Source organism: Rattus rattus, chromosome 10, assembly GCF_011064425.1.
Source record: "Rattus rattus isolate New Zealand chromosome 10, Rrattus_CSIRO_v1, whole genome shotgun sequence".
NCBI lineage: Eukaryota > Metazoa > Chordata > Mammalia > Rodentia > Muridae > Rattus > Rattus rattus.
In genome coordinates this window covers 56,163,306-56,188,281 of record NC_046163.1, presented here as the reverse complement: position 1 = coordinate 56,188,281, position 24,976 = coordinate 56,163,306, and positions in this window count along the sequence as shown.

Below are 24,976 nucleotides of genomic sequence, written 5' to 3'. Positions count from 1 at the left end.
TAACCGAATCTGTCGTAACACGGCTGAATTAATCTAGAAGATTTTCTCCTCAAGATAAAGGTGGACATCTCAGCTCACTAAGTGTGAACTTTCTCTTTATAGCCCGTTTAAAAAACCACGCCTGTAGAGGCAAGCTTAGTTTCGCGTATACGAAGATGTAGCTCTCAGGGGCTAAAACCTCAGTTTCTCTGGACTCCACGAGCATGTGGCAGCCAGCCCTGAGCCATGTGAATTTCCCAGAAGATTTCAAAGAATTATCTTTTGAAAAGGAGAAGTTTGAGCTAATGAAAACCAGGATAACCTCTGGCAGTCTTATGGAAAAGAATAGAAACAAATTACTGCTGGCTTGTTCGACATTGTTGCTGGGGGCTTTCTCTAACCCAAGCAGTTGGGCTTTGTTTTCTTGATTCCAAAAGGGGAAGTAACTTCAGTGATGTCCTCGGAGAAGTAAGACAGTCAAGTCATGCCAAGGGCACATCTGGGTTCTTGTTTAATGTGTGTGTGTGTGTGTCTGTGAGGCCAGAGGTATTGCCTGAGAAAGCAATCATAGATGGTTATAAGCTGCCCCATATGGGTGGATGCTGGGAACTGAACTCTGGTACTCTGCAAGAGCCCAGCCTCGTCCACTCTCTTAGGCTCAGCCCTTTGTCGGATCATACCTAGGAACTTGAGATCTGCAGACTCTGGGTTTGAATTCCTGCTAAGGTAGTCTGAATGAGATGTCCGGGCATACTCTCAGACATTTGAGTACCTTAATCCCTAGGTGGTGGCATTGTTTGGTTAGGATTAGAAGGTGTGGCTCTGCATGAGGAAGTGTGTCACTGGGTACTGGCTCTGAGGTGTAAAAAGCTGAGAACCATTCCCAGTCCATCCACCTGGCCTCTTGCTTTGGGTTTAAGATGTGAGCTTGCGGCTTGTCATGCCTGTGGTCATGCTTCCTTGTCATACGATGATGGACTCATTCTTCTGAAACTGTAAGCCCAGAACTCATTCATAAGTTGCCTTGGTCATGGTGTTTTAGCACAACAATAGAGAAATAAGCAATATGTTCCTTTGTCTCTTACATCCAGGGACTCCCCGAGATTCCTGCTTTCCTACTCTGAGCTTCAATGTCTGTGACGTAGCAGACATTATATTGCAGGTAGCAATATAACGGTAGAGAGATGGATTATGGGAAGGTCTGTAATCTGCTTGGTACATAATAGATATTGAAAATTTTATTCTGATCGGCTCAGCTCTTCAGTCTCAGGCAGCTATTCAAATACATTGACTGACTGACTGACTTCCTTCCTTCCTTCCTCCCTTCCTCCCTTCCTCCCTTCCTCTCCTTCTCCCTCTCCCTCCCCCCTCCCTCCCTCCCTCTCTCTCTCTCTCTTTCTTTCTTTTTTTCTTTCTTTCTTTCTTTTTTCTCGTGGTTGTTGTTGTTGTAGGGGAGGGTGTTGGGGATGGAACCCAGGGCTAAACACATAACCGATTACCAAGCTGCACGCCTCACCCAAAAATCTCACCATTTTTATAAGTAGTTTCTTACAAGTGGTGTCCAGATGATTCGTACAGATTTTGCGTAAGAGGTCAAAGGCAAACATCAGGTATCTATTAGCTATATAACAAGTTATGTCCAAATCGACAGCTTCAAACAACCATTTTGTTAAGCCCCTGAAGTCTGGAATGAAAAACAAGCTCTGCCTTATTTAAGAATTTAAGAGTTAGGGGCTCATCCAACTCACCTGCTGGGGTTTAAAAGTAACCTAGAGAACTCTTTCCTTGTCTTCCTCGCTGTCAGGACTTCCTGTTAAGAACACATAAACATGGTGTCTCCTTATGGCTTGGGGTCCTCACCTTATGGTAGCTTCACGCTTTCATACACAGCGGACATAGATAAGAAGGGAAGTTTCCTAAGAGAATGAACCTCACACACACACACACACACACACACACACTCACACACAGTCACACAAGTCACACACAGTCACACTCATACACACACACTCACAGTCACATACACATACTCATACAGTGTCACACACATAGTCACACACATATAGTCACACCCATATACATACTAATACAGACACAGTCATACTCATATGCACACTAATACACACAGTCACATTTATAACACATTCATACACAGTCACACTCATACTCATACAGTATCTCACAGTCCCACTCATACACACACTAATATATATACAGCCATGCACACAAACTCATAGTGTTACACACAGACACACACACACACACACACACACACACACACACACACAAATGTCCTAACGTTGAAAGAAGTCACATAATGTCATTATTCATGGACCTCAATCCCTACTGAGTTCCAGGGGAGGGAACATAGACCATACTTCCTGTTGGGAATGCCCAAGTCATGTGAAACATGAGGACTGGGAGCGATTGATCTGACATCTTTAGAAAATATACTCTTCCCCAACAATGAGTCAAAAGTCCTCAAAACAAGTTGGGCATGGTGCAGGCCTTTAATCCTATCTCTCTGGATGTAGAGGCAGGTGGATGTCTGTGAGTTGGACACTAGCCTAGTCTACATAGTGAGTTCTAGAACATCTAGGTCTATGTAGAGAGAGACCCTGTCTCAAAAACAACAACAACAACAACAACAACAACAAACAAAACAAAACAAAAAACCCAACCAAATCCCAAAGCAAAGCAAAACATGACAAAACAAAAGTCCTCAAATGCACCTGACAGTAGTGTGGTGATTTGACAAAAGGAAGATCAGACCAAGGCAGAGCTAGAGAGAACAGAGAGGAGGAGAGGAGTAGACCTCACGTCTCACACAGGCGACCGCGAGGAGGAAAGGGAGAAAGGAGAATCGAATGGCTCTGAGGTTTCAGAAGGGTGGGACTGCCATGGTCTGAAACAGGGAAGTCACAAGGAAAAGCAAAAACCCCCTGTTCCCTCTTCATTGACCACACTGACCCTCTTCCAGCAACTTACGCACATACAGCCTCAATCTATTTTGCATGTATGCATCTTTTGGTTTCACAAATTCATATAGTGGCTCAGATCCTGAGCCCCCAAGGAAGTCCCTAAAGGGCTGAAGTGATGACTTCCTTGGACATGACATCAGTGGTTGTGGGTAGACATGAAGCCATGAGTCTCACTCGGAGTCAAAAAACCCATGTTAATGGCAAATTTCCCCAGATTGCAGAAGAGAAAGGGTGGACAGGTATTGGCACTCCATCCCAAAAAGGTGATCCAAATATTTTCCGGAGAATGATCATGGGCTCCTTTTCTGCGCTTGGAGGTGAGGTTTCCAGGTCTCCATCCTTGACACTATCTTTGCTACCTTGGTCTGCTGTCTAGGGCAGACACAGCTTCCTCATGCAGCTTCACTTTCACCCTCCAGAGAGGTTACGATGTAGTTAGGAGGCCATTCAAACAGGCTCTCAACTAGTGCTACCCTCTTCTTAGTGGGATCCTTGGAGGGACACTAGGCATGCATTCCCGTGAAATGGTTGTTGCGTTCACGTTTTAGGAACTAGCTTTTGGGATGTGGCTTACCTGGCAGAGTGCTTTGCCTAGCAGGTACAAAGCCCTGGATTGGATTCCCACCACCACATTCATGGAGCGTGGTAGGATACGCTTGCAATACTAGAGCACAAGATGTAGAAGTGGGGAGATCAGAAGTTCAAGTTCACGGTCAGTCTCATAGCCAGCCTAAGTCACCTGATTAAGTCATGGATTCCATTGGGAAACATCACTGCATACACAATGTACATCAGAGATCTTGGCGACAGAGATGAACTCATTTAAAATGGAGACGTCTATCTCTAATCCATACACCAAGCTCCGGTGTCTGGCATCAGTGTGATACTGTCAGTGTGTCTCTGCTCCTTTCAATCTCATTGTAGATTTGATGCACAAATCTGAACATTGCGAACATGGCTCCCGTTGGAATATATTCTTCCTGTGCACAGCCAAGCTGAACCCAGGAGATGTGCGTTTGTGACTCTTTAAGAAAGGCCATCTTATTTTCTTATAGTGACCTTTTTTTTTTCTCCCTTGGAGCTGAGGACCAAACCCAAGGCCTTGTGCTTCTAGGCAAGTATTCTATACCACTGACATAAGTCTTCAACCTTCTTCTGATCTTAAAAGTAAGTTCACAACTACATAGACAAAGTACAGTGCTCCTAGCCTGGGCATCTGGGCTGGCATTGCCAATGGAATCCCAAGTCCTGAAGTGCGAGGTTGCTTGGGTTTCAACCCTCTCTTTTTTACTTATTATGTGCAAAGGTTGGGGAGAGTACCTAACTTACCTTCTCAGTGATAAAACAGGGTCAGAGATGGGGTCCTTGGGACCACCAGATGGAATGTTAGTGGACTGTGGTGAGAGAGGCTGTCTTCCCCACTAGCATAGTCTCAATACGTTTTCCTGACCACTGAAACATTTCACTCTGTGATCAGAACCTGCAGGAGCTCTCAGGGATTCGATTCTATATGGTGTTTTCCTCTCCCTGTGGCCTAGTAAGCGGGCACACTCTAGTCGCATAGGGGGAGTACAAGCTGACATTATTTTAGTCTTGAGAACTTCATGGCACCTTTCTCTTAAGCTGGCCGGAGAATCCCAGGGGCGTAGAGGGACGTGGAATCAGGAGGTGAGGTAGAGCTCACAGTGCTCAGATCTGGGCATGGAGGATGTTAGTGAACACGGACTGTTGCTCTTTGCTAATTCTTTTCAGGTCCATGGCTCCCACTGCAACTGGCCTTGACCTGTGCACAGACATGCTGGACTCAGGAGACTTGTGCTTGTGATTCATTAGGAAAGGCACCTTACGCCCTTTGGCATCCTTAGAGCTAAGCCCATGCTCACACGGGTAGGTACTGGGCTCCCAGCTTGGGCTTATTGCTCCTCTATTCCTTGGCCACAGTTCTTGAGACCCTCATCTATGGCAGGCAGAAAGTTTATATCCAAGTGGAGATTAAAATCCTGGTTTTATGAGTTCTGCCTCTGCCTATGTGTCTTTGCTTGGGCTCCCTAGGAAGCAGTATCCACAGTGCCCCACTCCCCACCTGTCCAGTTTAGTCTTGCCCTGGACAATTCCCTAACGACTTGAAAGCCGAAGAATCTGCACTCTGGATCTGACTCTCCAGTTCTTTTCTAGAACCAGAACCCAAGCCCCAGGCTCATGAACACCCTCACAGGATTGTGCGAACTCCCATGTCGGGAGCTCTGTCGCTTTGTGAGTGATGTCAGCTTGAGGGTACCAGCGTTCTTGGAGGATTGTGGAGGTCTAGGCTCCAAGTGTTTGCTTACCTGATTCTTTCCTGACATCATGTCCAGAGCACGCTCTCGGCCTTTCTTCTTCACTGGGCTCCAAGCGGAGCTTCTCCTTCCAGGCCATAGGCTGCGTGTGGCCAAAGACATCTTCTAATGGAGCTCAACACAGAATCATACTGTCTTAGTTAGGGTTTTCCTGCTGTGAACAGACACCATGACCAAGGCACCTCTTATAAGGACGACGTTTACTTGGGGCTGGCTTACAGGTTCAGAGGTTCAGTCCATGATCATCAAGGTGGGAGCATGGCAGTGACCAGACAGACGAGGTGAAGGAATAGTTGAGAGTTCCACCTCTTGTCCCGAAGGTAGCTAGGAGAAGACTAGCTTGCAGGCAGTTAGGATGAGGGTCTTAAAGCCCAGGCCTACAGTGACACACCTATTCCAACAAGGCCACACCTCCTAATAGTGCCATTCCCTGGGCCAAGCATATACAAACCATCACACATACGTTTACTTAAAACATTGGGATTTTTTTTCAGTAACAAAATCGTATGATTCTCGAGCAAAGACTTTTTGATAGCAATGTCACGTTGAAATGTCAAGAGCTTTGACATGCCTATTGGGCATTTTACACACCTGCCTCTTCTAATTGTTTAATAAGGCAGACCCATAATACTGATTCTTTCCAAAGTTATTTTTCACACTCTGCCTAGACCAGGGCAACTTCTCATTTGACCTAGCCTGGATCCCTTCAGGCATGCAGGCCCAGGTTCCTATAGGATTGCCTGCATCTGTCCAGTCTTTTCCAAGTGGCAAGCTCCAGTGGTAGGCATTGCAAAAGGGCAGGGAGCAATCTGAAACTTGTGTCTCATGGTGTCTCCTGGGAAGCTGTCATTTACTGGGTGACCTTGGTGAGTCAGTTCTCTTCATCTGTGCCCAGGGGAGACTGTCACTCAGCTCACAGAGCAAGCAAACCAACAACCTGGCCCAGCGTTTGATGCATACGTAGTTCCTTCTTCATTCTCCAGGTTCCCTGATGTTGACTAAACATTTCCCAAATGTGTGCATTGCTGTACAGTTCATGACAGGCTTTCCCTCTATCGAGAAGTGTGCTCAGCCGTGCAATGTTCGTCTTCATTGATTTTGGCAACATAATTGTTAGGTGAAGGAGGACAGGAATGTGGATTATATCTCCCCGGGGTATTAGGGCTTCAAGCAGGACCAGAGGAATTCAGCCTACATGAACTCTGGCTTTTATTCTGTGGAGAGTTCCATTACCTCATGGGAGAAAAGGGAGGTTCCATTGTTGTCTCAGCTTCTATTTCTCAGTGATGGGGAAAACAATGAGAATATTTGCACCGAGCCACTCGGAACATCGCTGAGCTACTTCGAGACAACAGGCATGGAACTCAGCACGGCAAACGTGACCAATTCCCAAGGCTTCCAAGGCTGGGAAGTCTCCCAGGTGGAGGCAGGTCAACTCTGTGAGAGTAGCTCTCAGGGGAATCTGGAAAGTGCTCCTGTGACTCTCTGCCCAGCCCAAGCTGTTCTTTGTCCTGGTCAGCGGCCATAGCACCTCACCTCTCACCTCCTCCCCGAGTCTTACCTATGGCCAAACTACTGAGCTCAGCCTACCTAATCCACTGCAGACCTTTGGAGCATGTCTTTCTTGCCTGGAGTCACTTCGAAACATCTATCATTGTAGGAAAGGAGCTCTCATTCATTGTTTTTGGACAGGCTCCCAGGCTGAATGACCAACCATAACAGCAAGTACGTATGTCCACAGAGGGGAATGACCTTTCTCCAGCAGAGCTGGCCTGGCTCTGAGCTTCTCTAAAATATCCTGGAGAGCTCAGTAAGCTTCGAGAACCTTCACCACAGGCTTTTGTGGAGGGATTGACACAGGCTTGACCATACGTGTCTGCTTTTTGTAGGCGCCTTATCTACACCCTACACCTCACTCTCCTGTGAACCAGCACTGGAGAAACCAACAGCAGTAAGCAGTATTAGTCAATAACTGAAAATTGTCTTCGGACACCGCAGAGCAGACACGATTCCAAGAGATGAAGCAAGGGTCTGTCTAGCCTACAGTCTTCTCATCCTGGCGCCGGATCCTGGTTACACCTTTGCCTAGCTAAGACGTCTAAGTGTTTGTTCCTAATATAAGGGAGCAGAGATTAATGGAAAAATTTATGTATCAATATACTAAGGCAAAATAGGAGATACTGCCTTTCGCTTACCTTATAATCCTCAAAATTAGATATAGATAGATAACAGATAGTCAGATGGTAAGCAGGCAGGTAGATAGATGATAGATTGATTACCAGAGACAGATGTTAGACATACAGATGGTTGATAAATATGATGATAGGGATGGATGATAAAGATATGATTATAGATCAGTGATATAGATAATAGAGACAGATACAGTGACTATAGTTGATAGTACATTGAAGAATAACTGAAAGATATAGATGATAGAGATAATAGATCAACTGATATAGGTGATAGGCACAGACGTAGATGATAGCGATGTATGATAGATATATAGAAGTAGATACATAGATGGATGGATGGATAGATAGATGGATGGATGGATAGATGGATGAATAGATAGATGATAGATAGATAGATAGATAGATAGATAGATAGATAGATAGAGAGCTGGGTCACAGCTGGGCTCCACTGTGGCAGTGTAAATGTGTACCAGCTTCTTCCCTATCATTTCTGGCAGTGACTCAGCGAGAAACTGGACTCAGAAGACCTCCCTGGAGTGTGGTCATCTGCAGAGCGAAGATGGCACCTACACGAAGGAGTCAAGCATCTCAGAAGATGTCTCAGGCTTGCAGGGTGGCCACAGGACAGCACCTTGCCTGACCCTGTTCTCCAGGGGCTTACACTACAGCAAATCTGTCAATCAAAACCTACAGATGTCTGGGGCTGGAGTGACAGTTTAGTGGTTAGGAGCACTTGCTATTCTTGAAGAGGACCAGAGTTTGATTTCCAGAACAAATATTGGCTGCTACTGATTGTCACTTCAGCTTGGGGGGGGGGGTCTGATGACTTCTTTTGGCCTTCAAGGGGCACCCACACCACACACACACACACACACACACACACACACACACACACACACACACACACACACACACACACAAAACCTGAAGAAATACTAAAGAACGAGGAAATACCTGGCAACTAGCATCACTGTGTGTGGAAGGAGGGCAATCAGTACCAGGTAGGGAAGGAAAGTGCCGTAGCCACTCTTTTATGGGAAGCCATGTGAACTCAGATCACCAACAGGATGTGGCCATTAATGGAGTACCAACTCCCTGGTAGAAACTCCGCCTGTGTTGCCAACTAGCTGAGCGATCTTCAGCATGCGACTCTTCTCTGAGTCTCAGTTTCTACCCCTTGGGCTAGTGATGGCTACACCGTCCCCTGCACAGGGCTGTGGAAAGGACCAAGCGAGGTGTTACATGTGCTGAGGGTGCAATTGCATTCAAGGGGAGCTCCTCAGTGTGCTCAACCCGTCTTCAGCTATGGGCATCGGGTGATGCAGACTCAGCCCTCCATGGGGAGTGCTAGACAAGGGCAGTTGTGGCTATAGGAGATTGTGTAGACTTTTCTGCAGGATTCAGAGGACCTACCAGGCGGGGCTTCTCTTGTGAAAATGTTATTTTGTTGTGAAAATGTTCAACACGAAAAGCCAGAGGAAAAAAAGTGTAATAGATGCGTGCCAACCAGTTAGGTGGACTTATCAGTTGTTAACATTGTACAATATTTAATTTGTGGTAGAGGGTTTGTTTGTTCATATACTCCAAAGTAAATTACAAATATTATGTTTCAGTCCTGAGAGTATCTTTGAGACATGGGCACCTTTTCTGCCAGAACCACCATCCAATCGACAACTCTACAGTCAGGCACTTGGGCCTTTGGGGATTCTTTTAGACTTTAATCATTTTCTTTTATGTCTATGAGCACTTTGTCTGTACATGTGTGTGTGTGTGTGTGTGTGTGTGTGTGTGTGTGCGCGCGCGCGCGCGCGCGCGCGCGTGCACCATGTGCATGCCTTGTGTCTTCAGAGGTCAGAATAAGACGTCAGATTCCCAAGACTGAAGCTATGATTGGTTGTGAGGTACCATGTGGGTGCTGGGAACCAAACTCAGGTCCTCTGTAAGAGCACAAGGGTCTTGAACTACTGAACAATCTCTTTAGCCCCATTATGGAATATTTTGAATTGGCCTTTTCTTTCAAGATATAGTATGCTGGAGACCAGACCACTCTTTGGACAACTTGTGAGTCACCACATGTAAGAAAGCCGCCCCAGATGGTAGGACAGAGAGGAGACTATATTGGGCCAACATCCTTGGTGTACATTCGCTCTTCATACACATTTGGAGCAGCAGAGCTGGCCCGAGATCCTTAGTGTGGATGAGCTCATTACGATTTGCTTCTTTCAAAAGGAGGAAAACATGTTTTTGAAGACTGCTTGACAGACAAGGAGGATATTAATAAATGACATGCAAATTTCTTAATTTCGCTCTGGCTGGCTATGTGATTGCTACTTCTGCAGTGAAGGCTGCTGACGGAACCTCTTCTGAGCTGTGAGGTGGTGTTAGGCTGTCTGGATGAACTCAGTTAATAACCAGAGGGCAGGGTCATTCTGACTCGAAGTAGCAAGATGAGGGCACATCTGATGAAAATTGGCCCGGCACAAGAAGTTGAGAGCTTAATTCCGAGGCTCTTCCTTAGGTGGCTGTACTGCAAAGCCTAGCCTGAGTCCTTTTTATAGCTCTGTGGCTCACAGATGAGGGGTGGTTTCATCCATTATTGGCCTTCTGTACAGGGGTGGGAGGGATCTACGTCCCACCATGCAGGCTGGTGCGCTCAGGGCTTCTCAGTTGCTATTACCCTTTTTCTCATCTCCCAAGACCATGTGTGAGGCCCTTTCAAATCATTTTATAGGACATCTAGGGTCCCCCTTGTCTCATGGTTGCCTTGGTTGTAACCTGGTGAGAACCCAACTGAGGTGGATTTTTTTTTTTTTTTTGAGATTAAGTTGTGTCATGTCATGATGTTTTCTTGGAAACTGTTTACACCCAACGTTGTAAGACACTAGTGAAGTAGGTATTGGAATGAGACTCCTTCTCTCTCATTTCTGAGAAGCTGCTTCTCCCACTCACTGCTCTCTCCCCTTTTCTCAATGGTACAGTGGGTCCTATCCTTCAAATAGCTATTTCTGTAAAGAGCTGTTCTTTACTGCAACAAAATACCGAGGCAATCCAACGATAAGAAGGAGAAGGTTTGGGCTCACAGTTTCATAGGTTTCAGAGTGTGATCATGTGGTGTTGCTATCTTTGGGGCAGTGAGAAGGCAGCATGTCACTGTGGGATCCTGTGGTGGGATACAGGCTCACCTCATAGGAGAGGGAGAGGGAGAGGGAGAGGGAGAGGGAGAGGAGAGGAGAGGGAGAGGGAGAGGAGAGGGAGGGAGAGAGGGAGGGGAGGGAGAGGGAGAGGGAGGAGAGAAAGAATGGTTCCACTATTGTCTTCAAATACACACCCCCAATGACTTAACTTCCTTCACCTAGGCTCCCCTTCTGGAAAATTCTGCTGCCGCCCATTAGTGCCAAGCTGCTGTCTTCTCTTGGATTTATTCTTTTGAGAAGACTTTTTTTTTTTCTGGAAAAGGTTGTCCTCTTCCAAGCATGAGGGAATTATTTTCTTGTGTACCGAAGGAAAAGTAGCAACTCTGTGAAGGCACGTGGAGTACAAAATGCCCATGTGTGTCCGGTCAGGTGTAGGAGACGCTCAACTCTTACCTCCTCTTCTTTGAATACACAGGGTTTTGAGTTGTGTTGGCTGATGTGGGTTGTGCTTACAGAGACTAAAAACCACAGTATCCCAGTTCCAAGACATAAAAATGACTGGCTTTATGGAGGGTCTTTTGTAAGATCTGAGTGTCACAACCAAGCACGAGCCGGACACGATTTGATTATATAGCTTCTATTTAACAAGTAGCCATCGCCTTAAATAAAACCCCCACGGGGCGTCCATCATACTGCGTGATCCTTCAGAGATTCAAAACAATACCACCAGCTCTAAGCAAGCCATGAGCTTTGAGTTGCTTATAAAATAGTTTGTGGGTCCCAGGGCTGACTTTAAAATACACAAATTTTGAACCTCAAGCTCTTGCCTGTGGACCCTGCTCAGAAGTCTAGGGAGCAAAGAGCCCATGTGTCCTGGGCAGAACATTCTCCAAAGAGGAGAATGGCAAGCAACACCAGGGAATGATTCTAGAGGGTTCTTTGAGCAGGCCGGTAGAATAGGAGTGGTTTAAAGGATCGAGGGGTGGGGGTTCAGTGTCAGGAGGTAGCCAGTAGCTTACATGGTTAGGAAAAGAGAAATGAAATAGTCTTGAGTAACATTCAACATGGGGAATAAAAAGATACAGAGATAAGGAATCTTACCCTCTACAGAACCACTGAACAGAGTTCTGTAATCAAACAAGAACCGTGTGGATGAACCACCTCATGGGTAGTATGTCCTTGTGGCCTCACTAGATGGCCTTGGACTGAAATAGGAAGGTATTTATAATCTCGTTCTTCCTGCACTTCTATCCCAGACCTTGTGGCTTGATTTCCCTCACTCCAGTGCTTGTGTTACGGTAACTGGGCAACGGTAGGCTGTCTGTGAACTCACTGGGAAGCCATCACATTGTTCTTGGTAGGCACTCGGCTTGTCGGGGCTTGTCTGTTGGGGCAGATGTTTACACAACATCTGTCTTCTGTAAGCGTCATTGTTTAGCAAGCCCCACTTTCGTCCTGGACTGGCAAGACAGCTGGCTATCAGAGGTCCTTTCCTCAGCTCCTGTACAGCTGGGGATGGATTTAACATAGCTGGGGTCCTGAGCTGGGGGAAAGAGACTGCAGACTGCATGTACCCCTCAAAGTAAAAAGTTTTACAAAGGAAACACTCCTTTTCACCCTTCGTTCCTCCCTCACTACAGCTTGGAATTGAAATGTGGCCCCAAGAGCCAATATATTAAAGGCTTGGTCTCCACGTGCTGCTATTGGGGGTGATGGAGAACTCTTTTTTTTTTTTTAAATTAATCATTTTATTCACTCACATTTCAAATGATATACCCCTTCCCATTACCCCTCCACAAACACCCCATCCCATCCACTCTCTCCCCCCTGCTCTCTTTGTCTCTATGAGGGTGCTCCTCCACCCACTCCTACCTCACTGACCTAGCATTCCCCTATGCTAGGGTACCAAGCCTCCACGGGACCAAGGGCTTCCTCTCCCATCGATGTCAGACAAGGCCATCCTCTGCTACACATGCAGCTGGAGCCATGGATCCCTCCACGTGTACTCTTTGGTTGATGGCTTAGTCCCTGGGAGCTCTGAGGGGTCTGGTTAGCTGATATTGTTCTTCCTATGGGGTTGCAATCCCCTTCAGCTCCCTCAGTCCTTTTGACGGGGAACTCTTAAGAAGTGAGGTTGACTGGGAGACTAAGTTATTGGAAATGTTCTCTCTATTGTAGTACCCTCATCTGTTTCTTTCTTTTAATTTCCAGCAACAAGGTGAGTGGATCTGTCCCAGTGTATGTTGCCTTCAAGATGCGTTAGCACAGGCCCTAACCTATGACCCACAGGCCCATGACCATGAGCTGAAACCCACAAACCTATAAATAAACTGTTTCCCCTACTACTTGTCTATCGTGTGTTTCAGCAGAAGGACAGACTGGAATTTCAGATGTCAAAAGATTCAAGTGACATCCAGAAAAAGTATAGGGGGAAGTCCCGACTGTGTTCAGAATGGAGTGAAGACCAGGATGATGGGCAGAACCTTGGTTACCATAGCAACACTGATGCTCTGCACCTGCCTTTATAGCAGCCTTCACACTTCTTATTGTTCGGGGGAAAATGGGCTCTCAGTCATTCTAGCTCCATTTTCTGTGACCTGTAGCTAAAACATGCTTAACATTGTTCATTACCGCTCTGCTCCCAGAACCCGTGGGAGAGATACCTTACCGCCTGGTCAGGTGGGCACTCCTGAGGCTGCAGAGCAGAAGAGACCACCAACACTGCCCACCCCTGCCCACATCCCTGGCCCAAGAGGAAACTGTATAAGGCCTCTGGGCTCCCGTGGGAGAGGGCCCAGGTGAGGCAGGAGCCCTGCCTGAGACACCGCCGGAACCTGAAGGAAACAGACCGGATAAACAGTTCTCTGCACCCAAATCCCGTGGGAAGGAGAGCTAAACCTTCAGAGAGGCAGACACGCCTGCGAAACCAGAAGAGACTGCTCTCTACACACATTGCTGATTCCAGAGGAAAACACCGAAGGCCATCTGGAACCCTGGTGCACGGAGGCTCCCGGAAGAGGCAGCGCAGATCTTCCCGGTTGCTGCCACCTCAGAGAGCCCGTGGGCAGCACCCCGCGAACGAACTTGAGCCTCGGGACCACAGGTAAGACCAACTTTTCTGCTGCAAGTGACCTGCCTGGTGAACTCAAGACACAGGCCCACAGGAACAGCTGAAGACCTGTAGAGGGACAAAACTACACACACGAAAGCAGAACACTCTGTCCCCATAACTGGCTGAAAGAAAACAGTAAAACAGGTCTACAGCACTCCTGACACACAGGCTTATAGGACAGTCTAGCCACTGTCAGAATTAGCAGAACAAAGTAACACTAGAGATAATCTGATGGCGAGAGGCAAGCACAGGAACACAAGCAACAGAAACCAAGACTACATGGCATCATCGGAGCCCAATTCTCCCACCAAAACAAACATGGAATATCCAAACACACCAGAAAAGCAAGATCTAGTTTCAAAATCAGATTTGATCATGATGCTGGAGGACTTCAAGAAAGACGTGAAGAACTCCCTTAGAGAACAAGTAGAAGCCTACAGAGAGGAATCGCAAAAATCCCGGAAAGAATTCCAGGAAAACACAAACAAACAGTTGAAGGAATTAAAAATGGAAATAGAAGCAATCAAGAAAGAACACATGGAAATAACCCTGGATATAGAAAACCGAAAGAAGAGACAAGGAGCTGTAGATACAAGCTTCACCAACAGAATACAAGAGATGGAAGAGAGAATCTCAGGAGCAGAAGATTCCATAGAAATCATTGACTCAACTGTCAAAGATAATGTAAAGCGGAAAAAAGCTACTGGTCCAAAACATACAGGAAATCCAGGACTCAATGAGAGAAGATCAAACCTAAGGATAATAGGTATAGAAGAGAGTGAAGACTCCCAGCTCAAAGGACCAGTAAATATCTTCAACAAAATCATAGAAGAAAACTTCCTAACCTAAAAAAAAGAGATGCCATAGGCATACAAGAAGCCTACAGAACTCCAAATAGATTGGACCAGAAAAGAAACACCTCCCGTCACATAATAGTCAAAACACTAAACGCTCAAAATAAAGAAAGAATATTAAAAGCAGTAAGGGAAAAAGGTCAAGTAACATATAAAGGCAGACCTATCAGAATCACACCAGACTTCTCGCCAGAAACTATGAAGGCCAGAAGATCCTGGACTGATGTCACACAGACCCTAAGAGAACACAAATGCCAGCCCAGGCTACTGTATCCTGCAAAACTCTCAATTAACATAGATGGAGAAACCAAGATATTCCATGATAAAACCAAATTTACACAATATCTTTCTACAAATCCAGCACTACAAAGGATAATAAATGGTAAAGCCCAACATAAGGAGGCAAGCTATACCCAAGAAGAGGCAAGAAACTAATCGTCTTGGCAACAAAACAAAGAGAAGAAAAGCACACAAACACAACCTCACATCCAAATATGAATATAACAGGAAGCAATAATCACTATTCCTTAATATCTCTCAACATCAATGGCCTCAACTCCCCAATAAAAAGACATAGATTAACAAACTGGATACTAACGAGGACCCTGCATTTCTGCCTACAGGAAACACACCTCAGAGACAAAGACAGACACTACCTCAGAGTGAAAGGCTGGGAAACAACTTTCAAGCAAATGGTCAGAAGAAGCAAGCTGGAGTAGCCATTCTAATATCAAATAAAATCAATTTCAACTAAAAGTCATCAAAAAAGATAAGGAAGGACACTTCATATTCATCAAAGGAAAAATCTACCATATTGAACTCTCAATCCTAAATATCTATGCTCCAAAAACAAGGGCACCTACATACATAAAAGAAACCTTACTAAAGCTCAAAGCACACATTGCACCACACACAATAATAGTAGGAGATTTCAAACACCCCACTCTCATCAATGGACAGATCATGGAAACAGAAATTAAACAGAGACGCAGACAGACTAAGAGAAGTCATGAGCCAAATGGACTTAACGGATATTTATAGAACGTTCTACCCTAAAAAGCAAAAGGATATACCTTCTTCTCAGCTCCTCATGGTACTTTCTCCAAAATTGACCCATATAATTGGTCAAAAAACAGGCCTCAACAGATACAGAAAGATAGAAATAATCCCATGCGTGCTATCGGACCACCACGGCCTAAAGCTGGTCTTCAATAACAATAAGGGAAGAATGCCCAAATATACGTGGAAACTGAACAATGCTCTACTCAATGATAACCTGGTCAAGGAAGAAATAAAGAAAGAAATTAAAAACTTTTAGAATTTAATGAAAATGAAGGTACAACATACCCAAACTTATGGGACACAATGAAAGCTGTGCTAAGAGGAAAACTCATAGCGCTGAGTGCCTGCAGAAAGAAACAGGAAAAGAGCATATGTCAGCAGCTTGACAGCACACCTAAAAGCTCTAGAACAAAAAAAGAAGGAAATACACCCAGGAGGAGTAGAAGGCAGGAAATAATCAAACTCAGAGCTGAAATCAACCAAGTAGAAACAAAAAGGACCATAGAAAGAATCAACAGAACCAAAAGTTGGTTCTTTGAGAAAATCAACAAGATAGATAAACCCCTAGCCAGACTAACGGGAGGACACAGAGAGTGTGTCCAAATTAACAAAATCAGAAATGAAAAGGGAGACATAACTACAGATTCAGAGGAAATTCAAAAAATCATTAGATCTTACTATAAAAGCCTATATTCAACAAAACTTGAAAATCTTCAGGAAATGGACAATTTCTAGACAGATACCAGGTACCGAAGTTAAATCAGGAACAGATAAACCAGTTAAACAACCCCATAACTCCTAAGGAAATAGAAGCAGTCATTAAAGGTCTCCCCAACCAAAAAAGAGCCCAGGTCCAGACGGGTTTAGTGCAGAATTCTATCAGACCTTCATAGAAGACCTCATACCAATATTATCCAAACTATTCCACAAAATTGAAACAGATGGAGCACTACCGAATTCCTTCTATGAAGCCACAATTACTCTTATACCTAAACCACACAAAGACCCAACAAAGAAAGAGAACTTCAGACCAATTTCCCTTATGAACATTGACGCAAAAATACTCAACAAAATTCTGGCAAACCGAATCCAAGAGCACATCAAAACAATCATCCACCATGATCAAGCAGGCTTCATCCCAGGCATGCAGGGATGGTTTAATATACGGAAAACCATCAACGTGATCCATTATATAAACAAACTGAAAGAACAAAACCACATGATCATTTCATTAGATGCTGAGAAAGCATTTGACAAAATTCAACACCCCTTCATGATAAAAGTCCTGGAAAGAATAGGAATACAAGGCCCATACCTAAACATAGTAAAAGCCATATACAGCAAACCAGTTGCTAACATTAAACTAAATGGAGAGAAACTTGAAGCAATCCCACTAAAATCAGGGACTAGACAAGGCTGCCCACTCTCTCCCTACTTATTCAATATAGTTCTTGAAGTTCTAGCCAGAGCAATCAGACAACAAAAGGAGATCAAGGGGATACAGATCGGAAAAGAAGAAGTCAAAATATCACTATTTGCAGATGATATGATAGTATATTTAAGTGATGCCCAAAGTTCCACCAGAGAACTACTAAAGCTGATAAACAACTTCAGCAAAGTGGCTGGGTATAAAATTAACTCAAATAAATCAGTAGCCTTCCTCTACACAAAAGAGAAACAAGCCGAGAAAGAAATTAGGGAAACGACACCCTTCATAATAGACCCAAATAATATAAAATACCTCGTGTGACTTTAACCAAGCAAGTAAAAGATCTGTACAATAAGAACTTCAAGACACTGAAGAAAGAAATTGAAGAAGACCTCAGAAGGTGGAAAGATCTCCCATGCTCATGGATTGGCAGGATTAATATAGTAAAAATGGCCATTTTACCAAAAAGCGATCTACAGATTCAATGCAATCCCATCAAAATACCAATCCAATTCTTCAAAGAGTTAGACAGAACAATTTGCAAATTCATCTGAATAAAAACCCAGGATAGCTAAAACTATCCTCAACAATAAAAAGGACTTCAGGGGGAATCACTATCCCTGAACTCAAGCAGTATTACAGAGCAATAGTGATAAAAACTGCATGGTATTGGTACAGAGACAGACAGATAGACCAATGGAACAGAATTGAAGACCCAGAAATGAATCCACACACCTATGGTCACTTGATTTTTGACAAAGGAGCCAAATCCATCCAATGGAAAAAGATAGCATTTTCAGCAAATGGTGCTGGTTCAACTGGAGGTCAACATGTAGAAGAATGCAGATCGATCCATGCTTATCACCCTGTACAAAGCTTAAGTCCAAGTGGATCAAGGACCTCCACATCAAACCAGACACACTCAAACTAATAGAAGAAAAACTAGGGAAGCATCTGGAACACATGGGCACTGGAAAAAATTTCCTGAACAAAACACCAATGGCTTATGCTCTAAGATCAAGAATCGACAAATGGGATCTCATAAAACTGCAAAGCTTCTGTAAGGCAAAGGACACTGTGGTTAGGACAAAACGGCAACCAACAGATTGGGAAAAGATCTTTATCAATCCTACAACAGATAGAGGGCTTATATCCAAAATATACAAAGAACTGAAGAAGTTAGACAGCAAGGAGACAAATAACCCTATTAAAAAATGGGGTTCAGAGCTAAACAGAGAATTCACAGCTGAGGAATGCCGAATGGCTGAGAAACACCTAAAGAAATGTTCAACATCGTTAGTCATAAGGAAATGCAAATCAAAACAACCCTGAGATTTCACCTCACACCAGTGAGAATGGCTAAGATCAAAAACTCAGGTGACAGCAAATGCTGGCGAGGATGTGGAGAAAGGAACACTCCTCCATTGTTGGTGGGTTGCAGACTGCTACAACCATTCTGGAAATCAGTCTGGAGGTTCCTCAGAAAATTGGACATTGAATTGCCTGAGGATCCAGCTATACCTCTCCTGGGCATATACCCAAAAGATGCCCCAACATATAAAAAGACACGTGCTCCACTATGTTCATCGCAGCCTTATTTATAATAGCCAGAAGCTGGAAAGAACCCAGATGCCCTTCAACAGAGGAATGGATACAGAAAATGTGGTACATCTACACAATGGAATATTACTCAGCTATCAAAAACAATGACTTTTATGAAATTGTAGGCAAATGGTTGGAACTGGAAAATATCATCCTGAGTGAGCTAACCTAATCACAGAAAGACATACACGGTATGTACTCATTGATAAGTGGCTATTAGCCCAAATGCTTGAGTTACCCTAGATGCCTAGAACAAATGAAACTCAAGACGGATGATCAAAATGTGAGTGCAGATCGCTCATGAGAGACACAGCCAGAATACAGCAAATACAGAGGCGTATGCCAGCAGGAAACCACTGAACTGAGAACGGGACCCCTGTTGAAGGAATCAGAGAAAGAACTGGAAGAGCTTGAAGGAGCTCGAGACCCCATATGTACAGCAATGCCAACCAACCAGAGCTTCCAGGGACTAAGCCACTACCCAAAGACTATACATGGACTGACCCTGGACTCTGACCTTGTAGGTTGCAATGAATATCCTAGTAAGAGCACCAGTGGAAGGGGAAGCCCTGGGTCCTGCTAAGACTGAACCCCAGTGAACTAGACTGTTGGGGAGGGCAGCAAGGGGGGAGGGTTGGGAGGGGAACACCCATAAGGAAGGGGGAGGGGGAGGGGATGTTTGCGGAAACCGGGAAAGGAATAACATTGAAATGTATATAAGAAATACTCAAGTTAATAAAAAAAAAAAAAAAAAAAACAAAACATTGTTCATTACCCTAGTTTACTTATTTGCTTTGTGGTGTGTGTGTGTGTGTGTGTGTGTGTGTGTGTGTGTGTACGCGCACATGCTCATGTTCCATGGTGCGCACATGCAGGTAGGGAGCAACTTATGAGAGCTGATTCTCTTCTTTACAAATGTGGGTCCCAGGGATTAAATGCCAGTTGGATAGTCAGGCAAGCAGCTTCTGCCAAGCCCTATTAACTAGCCCCGAAGGTAATTATTCCTATGGGATGTTGATCCAAAAGAATGATTTTCCAGAAACCATGAGCAAACTCACCTAGCAGTTTTTTTAGCTTCTTCCCACACAGTGTATTTTCAGCCCAAAACTACAGTTTAGTGACTATTTTTCCTGACCCATGTTTCTTTCTGCTGAGATCAAGTAATTCCAGATACCATGTCCAATAAGTGCAGTAGAAGCATAGTTTGGGGCCTTTGGTACCCTGTTTCATCCTTCTATCAGCATGCCTGCATTTCTCCTCAGTGTTCTCTCTTCTTCCTTCCCCTCCCCTTCTCTCCTCCCCATCAAAATCCATTTGCATGTTCTTTGCCTTCTTGAGATGAGGTCTCTCTAAGTTGCCCACACTGACCTTCAACTCTCAGCTCAAGCCAACCTCTTGATTCAACCTTCCTCATAGCTGGAGCCATAGCATTTGCCTCATCTAGTCCTTTCATATTGACAGCTCAAAGCCCAGTACCCCAAGAGGGAGTCACACTCATTTGGTTTGCACAGCATTTGGCCACTGTCACACAAAAGGAAATCACAAGGGACAGTATCGATGTCTTCACGCGCTGTTCCTCTACTTATTGCCAACGGTTATTTAACAAATATAAGGTGACCAGACTCATTATAACTGTCTCCTCAGAGAGTTAAGCAAGTCCAGGGAAGTTTGCTTGTCCTGAAGCATGCAGCAATTCTGTAAGCTGAATTTCAATGCAATCATTATTTCTGTCAAAATCCATGAAACCTTGTCTGGATTGTTCCCCAGAATAACTGGGCCAACCTAGTCCTTCGAAGCTTAAATAACTTCATCATGCCAGACATAAGGCAAGAACTAGAAGGGGGAAGGGTGCATCTCAGGGTAGAGCTCTTGTCTGGTGTGTGAGAGGCCCTACCTTTGAACTCCAGCAACGCCAATCAACAAAACAAGCAGAACGATAAGAAGAACAAACACCCCAACCTCCAACAAATAAACAAACAAACACCCAAACTGTGGAAGGCCAGAATACAGGACTTGCTGAAGAAAGGAGTGGGTTTTTTTGCATGCATATGTGTGTGCGCTCATATAATGTATGGATACATGTATGTGTGCAATGCATGTGCAGGTGTGTGTGTGCATCTGTGTGTGTATGTCTGTATGTGTGCATCTGTCTGTCTGTGTGTATGTCTGTGTGTATCTGTGTGTGTATGTCTGTGTGTGTGCATCTGTCTGTCTGTGTGTATCTATATGTGTGTTTGTGTCTGTCTGTCTGCCTATCTGTCTGTCTGTCTGTCTGTCTCTCTGTGTGTAGGTAAGAGGTTGATGTTGCATGGCTTTCTCAATCACTTCTCTTCTCACCTTATATATTGAGGCAGGGTCTCACCAGTTTGCTCCCAAATCCATGGTCTCAGACTTCTGAGTGCTGGCATTACAAGAGGGCCACCACACTCACCCAGAATACATAGGTTGTGGTGGTTTGAATGAGAGTGTCCAACCCAGGGTCATAGGTTTCAGTGCCTGGTCTCCAGTTAGTGAAACTATTTGAGAGGGATTGGGAGGTGTGGACTTTTTGGAGGAGGAATGCCACTGGGCATGGGATTTTAGGTTTCAAAAGCCTATCAAGGCCTAGTGCCTACACCCGCCCCCTACCACCTGTGGATCAGGATGTAAAGCTCTCAGCTACTGACCCAGTACCTGCCTGTCTGCTTCTTGCCATGATGATCATGGACTAAGCCTTGAAAACTGTAAGGAAGCTCCCACTTAAATGTCTTTTTTTGTAAGAGTTGCCTTGGTCATGGTGTCTCATAACAGCAACAGAACATATGGGTTCTGGGCTCTAACTCCAGCCCTTATGCTCAGTCAACCAGGGCTGTACACTGAGTCATACCCCAGCTCCTGGAATGGAATTCATAATAAAACTCCCATTTTCACCTTATCGAAATTGGTGAAAGTGGTTGAAGAATTTGATGCACTTGAAACGAGGCCATTTTAACGTTACTCGGGTAAGTTTAAGGAGCCCAGCATCCTTTGCCCGGACAGGATGAGAAGATGAACAGAGACTCTAAGAGTTCCCAGAACCCTGACTTGGAACCCCTGTCACTCAAGTCCAATAGCTGGATGTGTGGATTGCCACAGGATGAGCGTGGAGCATCTCCCCAAAGTATAAGTATTAATTTTGTCTGATGACAAATGATTAAATAATCTATTGTGGAGTATTATATGGTGTGTGTGTGTGTGTGTGTGTGTGTGTGTGTGTGTGTGTGTGTGTGTGTGTGTGTGTGACACTGTACAGAGTCACATGGGTTTCAGAGGATATCTCTTTTGGGTGGGTTGCATCAAACACTTGGGAGCCCGGCTCAGGCTGAGAGTAGAGTGTAGGTGAACCTGCTTTCCAGATGCTGGGTTCTCCAGATGTCAGGAAGGGACCCTGTGTCGTTTCCTTCCTCCCGGGCTTTCCCTCCAATACAGAAGAGAAGAAGGATACAGGAAAGCAGGTCCACTCACCATTCCCTCGTCCGAGGAGGATCAGGGAGCTCCACAGGCCCATGGAGGTGAGTGTCAGGAGGCCCTCTTTTAAGATTAATCAATGAGTTTGATTTTATTTCTATTATTTGAATGTGTGTGTGTGTTTGTGGACCTGTGCAGTGGTCATAGAAGTCAGAGGAGGATGTCAGGGCCTCTGGAGCTGGAGTTACGGTGGTTGTGAGCTGTGTGAGCGACGTGGGTGCTGGGAACGGAACTCGGGTCTTCAGCAAGGGCAGTGCGAGCTCTTACCCAGAGCCGCTCTCTTAGCCCACTCAGGAGAGTTCTCGACATGTATGTGCAGTGCACGTGGGGAACCTTTTTTACGTAAAGAGGATCATATTTGTCTGTGTGCTTTCATGATGCATAGGATAATTTTAAAATGTTCTGATTAATTTGGTTTGATACAAATAGACTGAGATTTTTCAGATACAGCAAACAAGATTACACATTATGGTGAATACATAAGGTCCTTTACCTTTATTATGATCTGTTCTCTGTCTCTCTGTCTGTCTCTCTGTCTGTCACTGTCTGTCTGTCTCTGTCTGTCTGTGTCTGTCTGTGTCTCTGTCTGTGTCTCTGTCTCTGTCTGTCTCTGTGTCTCTGTCTCTGTGTCTCTGTCTCTCTCTGTCTCTGTCTCTGTCTCTCTCTGTCTCTCTCTGTCTCTCTGTCTCTGTCTCTGTCTCTGTCTCTGTCTCTGTCTCTGTCTCTCTCTCTCTCTCTCTCTCTCTCTCTCTTTCTCTCTCTCTCTCTACTTCTCATTCTCCAGGACCTGTATTGTATCTGCTCAGTCAATGATGGCTTCCAAGGCCTTAAGTTTATACTCCATATCCTATGGGTCAGAGGGAAACTGTGCCGATGAAGATGACTCTGGGATCATCTGGCTCTGAGCCTGGACAGATTAGAGCATCAGATCCACCCCTTAGTAGCCACACCATTGCCGACATCTCCTGTGAGCCTACGGTGGTGAGAGGAGAGCCCTGCTGACCAGCTCAGCACGAGGAGAGCAGTGCCCATCTGCTGATGTTGATGGGGCTGGATATGACATGAGCCTGCTGGGGTGGATGCTGGCCAAGAGTGGCCAACAGCAGGTGGCCCCGCACATGGTGGGTGAGTCCAAGTGAGTGATGTGGGGTGGACAGGCAAGCAGAAGATGCCCTGCATGGATGCTCTGGGTACAGCTGCTGCCCCATGGCTGGGGCAGCTGGGAAACCCCGTCTGGACACACCTGCCCAGCCTAAGGGCACAGGCTGCTGTGAGTGGAAACCTTTGTTCTGAGACTGACTTTACAATGTAACTCCATAAACAGTGGCAGGACTTCAGATGGGGGCGGAGCCCCACAGCCTTTCCTTTGTGTGTCCTGTTTGGGGTATGGGGCAGGCTGTCCTCCATGCTCCTTCCAGGCTTTCAATGCCTGCTTCCTTTCTCTCTCCCCACTTCCGCACATGCATACATGTGCTATATCCGTGTGTTATATGTGAAGGCAGGTACACACGTGCCACATCACACATGTGGTCAGAGGACAGCCTCGGGTTGGTAGTGACAGGGTCTCTTTGTTGCGGGCTGTCTTCCCAAGGCTAGTTGGTCTGTGAGTTTCTGGGATTTCTCCTGTGTCCATCCAGGAGTGCAGGAATTGCAAGCATGTTTTACTGTATACAGCTTTACCTGGGCTATGGAGATCTGCAACCAGGCCTTCATCGTGTGCAGCAAACACTTTATCCACCAAACCATCTCCTTGACCTAGACACTGGCTTAGCCTGAACATGGCCTCTGAAGTATGAGGCCCCTCCGGCTTAACTGTTCTGTAAAATAATGACTCTAAGGATGAGAGCAGAGCTCTACAGTGAGTGCCTAACAGAATTCTTGGGACAGGGTAAGGGCCCATTAGGTGCTCATTGTCACCAAATGGCCTTTCTGCTCCAGTGGAGAATGGATTTATTTCCAGCTGGCCTGTGTTGTGTGTAAGCACACACACACACACACACACACACACACACACACACACACACCCTTCAAAGGCTCCCAGATCTGAGCACAGCTTTGTATTAACCCTTGATGCCTTGGCACATGCTCCGTTTGCTCTGCAAAGTCTTTCTTCCTCCAGGTCATCCATGCATTTAACATTCCGTTCTCCCCTCCCTGTCTGTTCTCTGTGTAGGTCTTGGTTTTCCACTTGCCTTTGTATGTATGTATGTATGTATGTATGTATGTATGTATGTATGTATGTATGTGTTTGTAATGAAATCTTGCTATGTTATCCAGACTGGCCTCAAACTTCTAGACCGAGCAGTTCTTCTTCCCCAATTTCCTGGCTCCTTGGGATTTTGACAGGGAGGGGTCTGGGTTTCTAACTGGCTCTCGCTAGCCTAAAGCATGCATACCCCACATAACCAGTGAGTTCTCTCTGTAGATCCCTGTTGGAATCCAGCACTGTGCCCCAGCCATGGCCCAGCACGACCTTACGGGCATCTGTACATTAGCCTATTGCCTCGGGGTTTACATTCAGATGGAAATGTTCTTATTTACTGTATTTATCCTTAGCTTTTAGTTTATTTATTTGTTGAGACAGGGTTTCCATTTATATAGCAGCCTGGACTTGAGTTCACTCTGTAACCCAGGCTGTTTTCAACTCCTTCCTGCTTCAGCCTTCCAAGTGTTGGAATCACAGGCGTCTGACACTAAGGCTGGGTCCAAATGACCTTAAATTCCAACTCAGCCTCCAACCACCTAAGAGGGGAGTACTGGTGTGTCTCAGCCTGCTTGGCTCTCTGTTTCTGAGCCAAGCATGGATGGA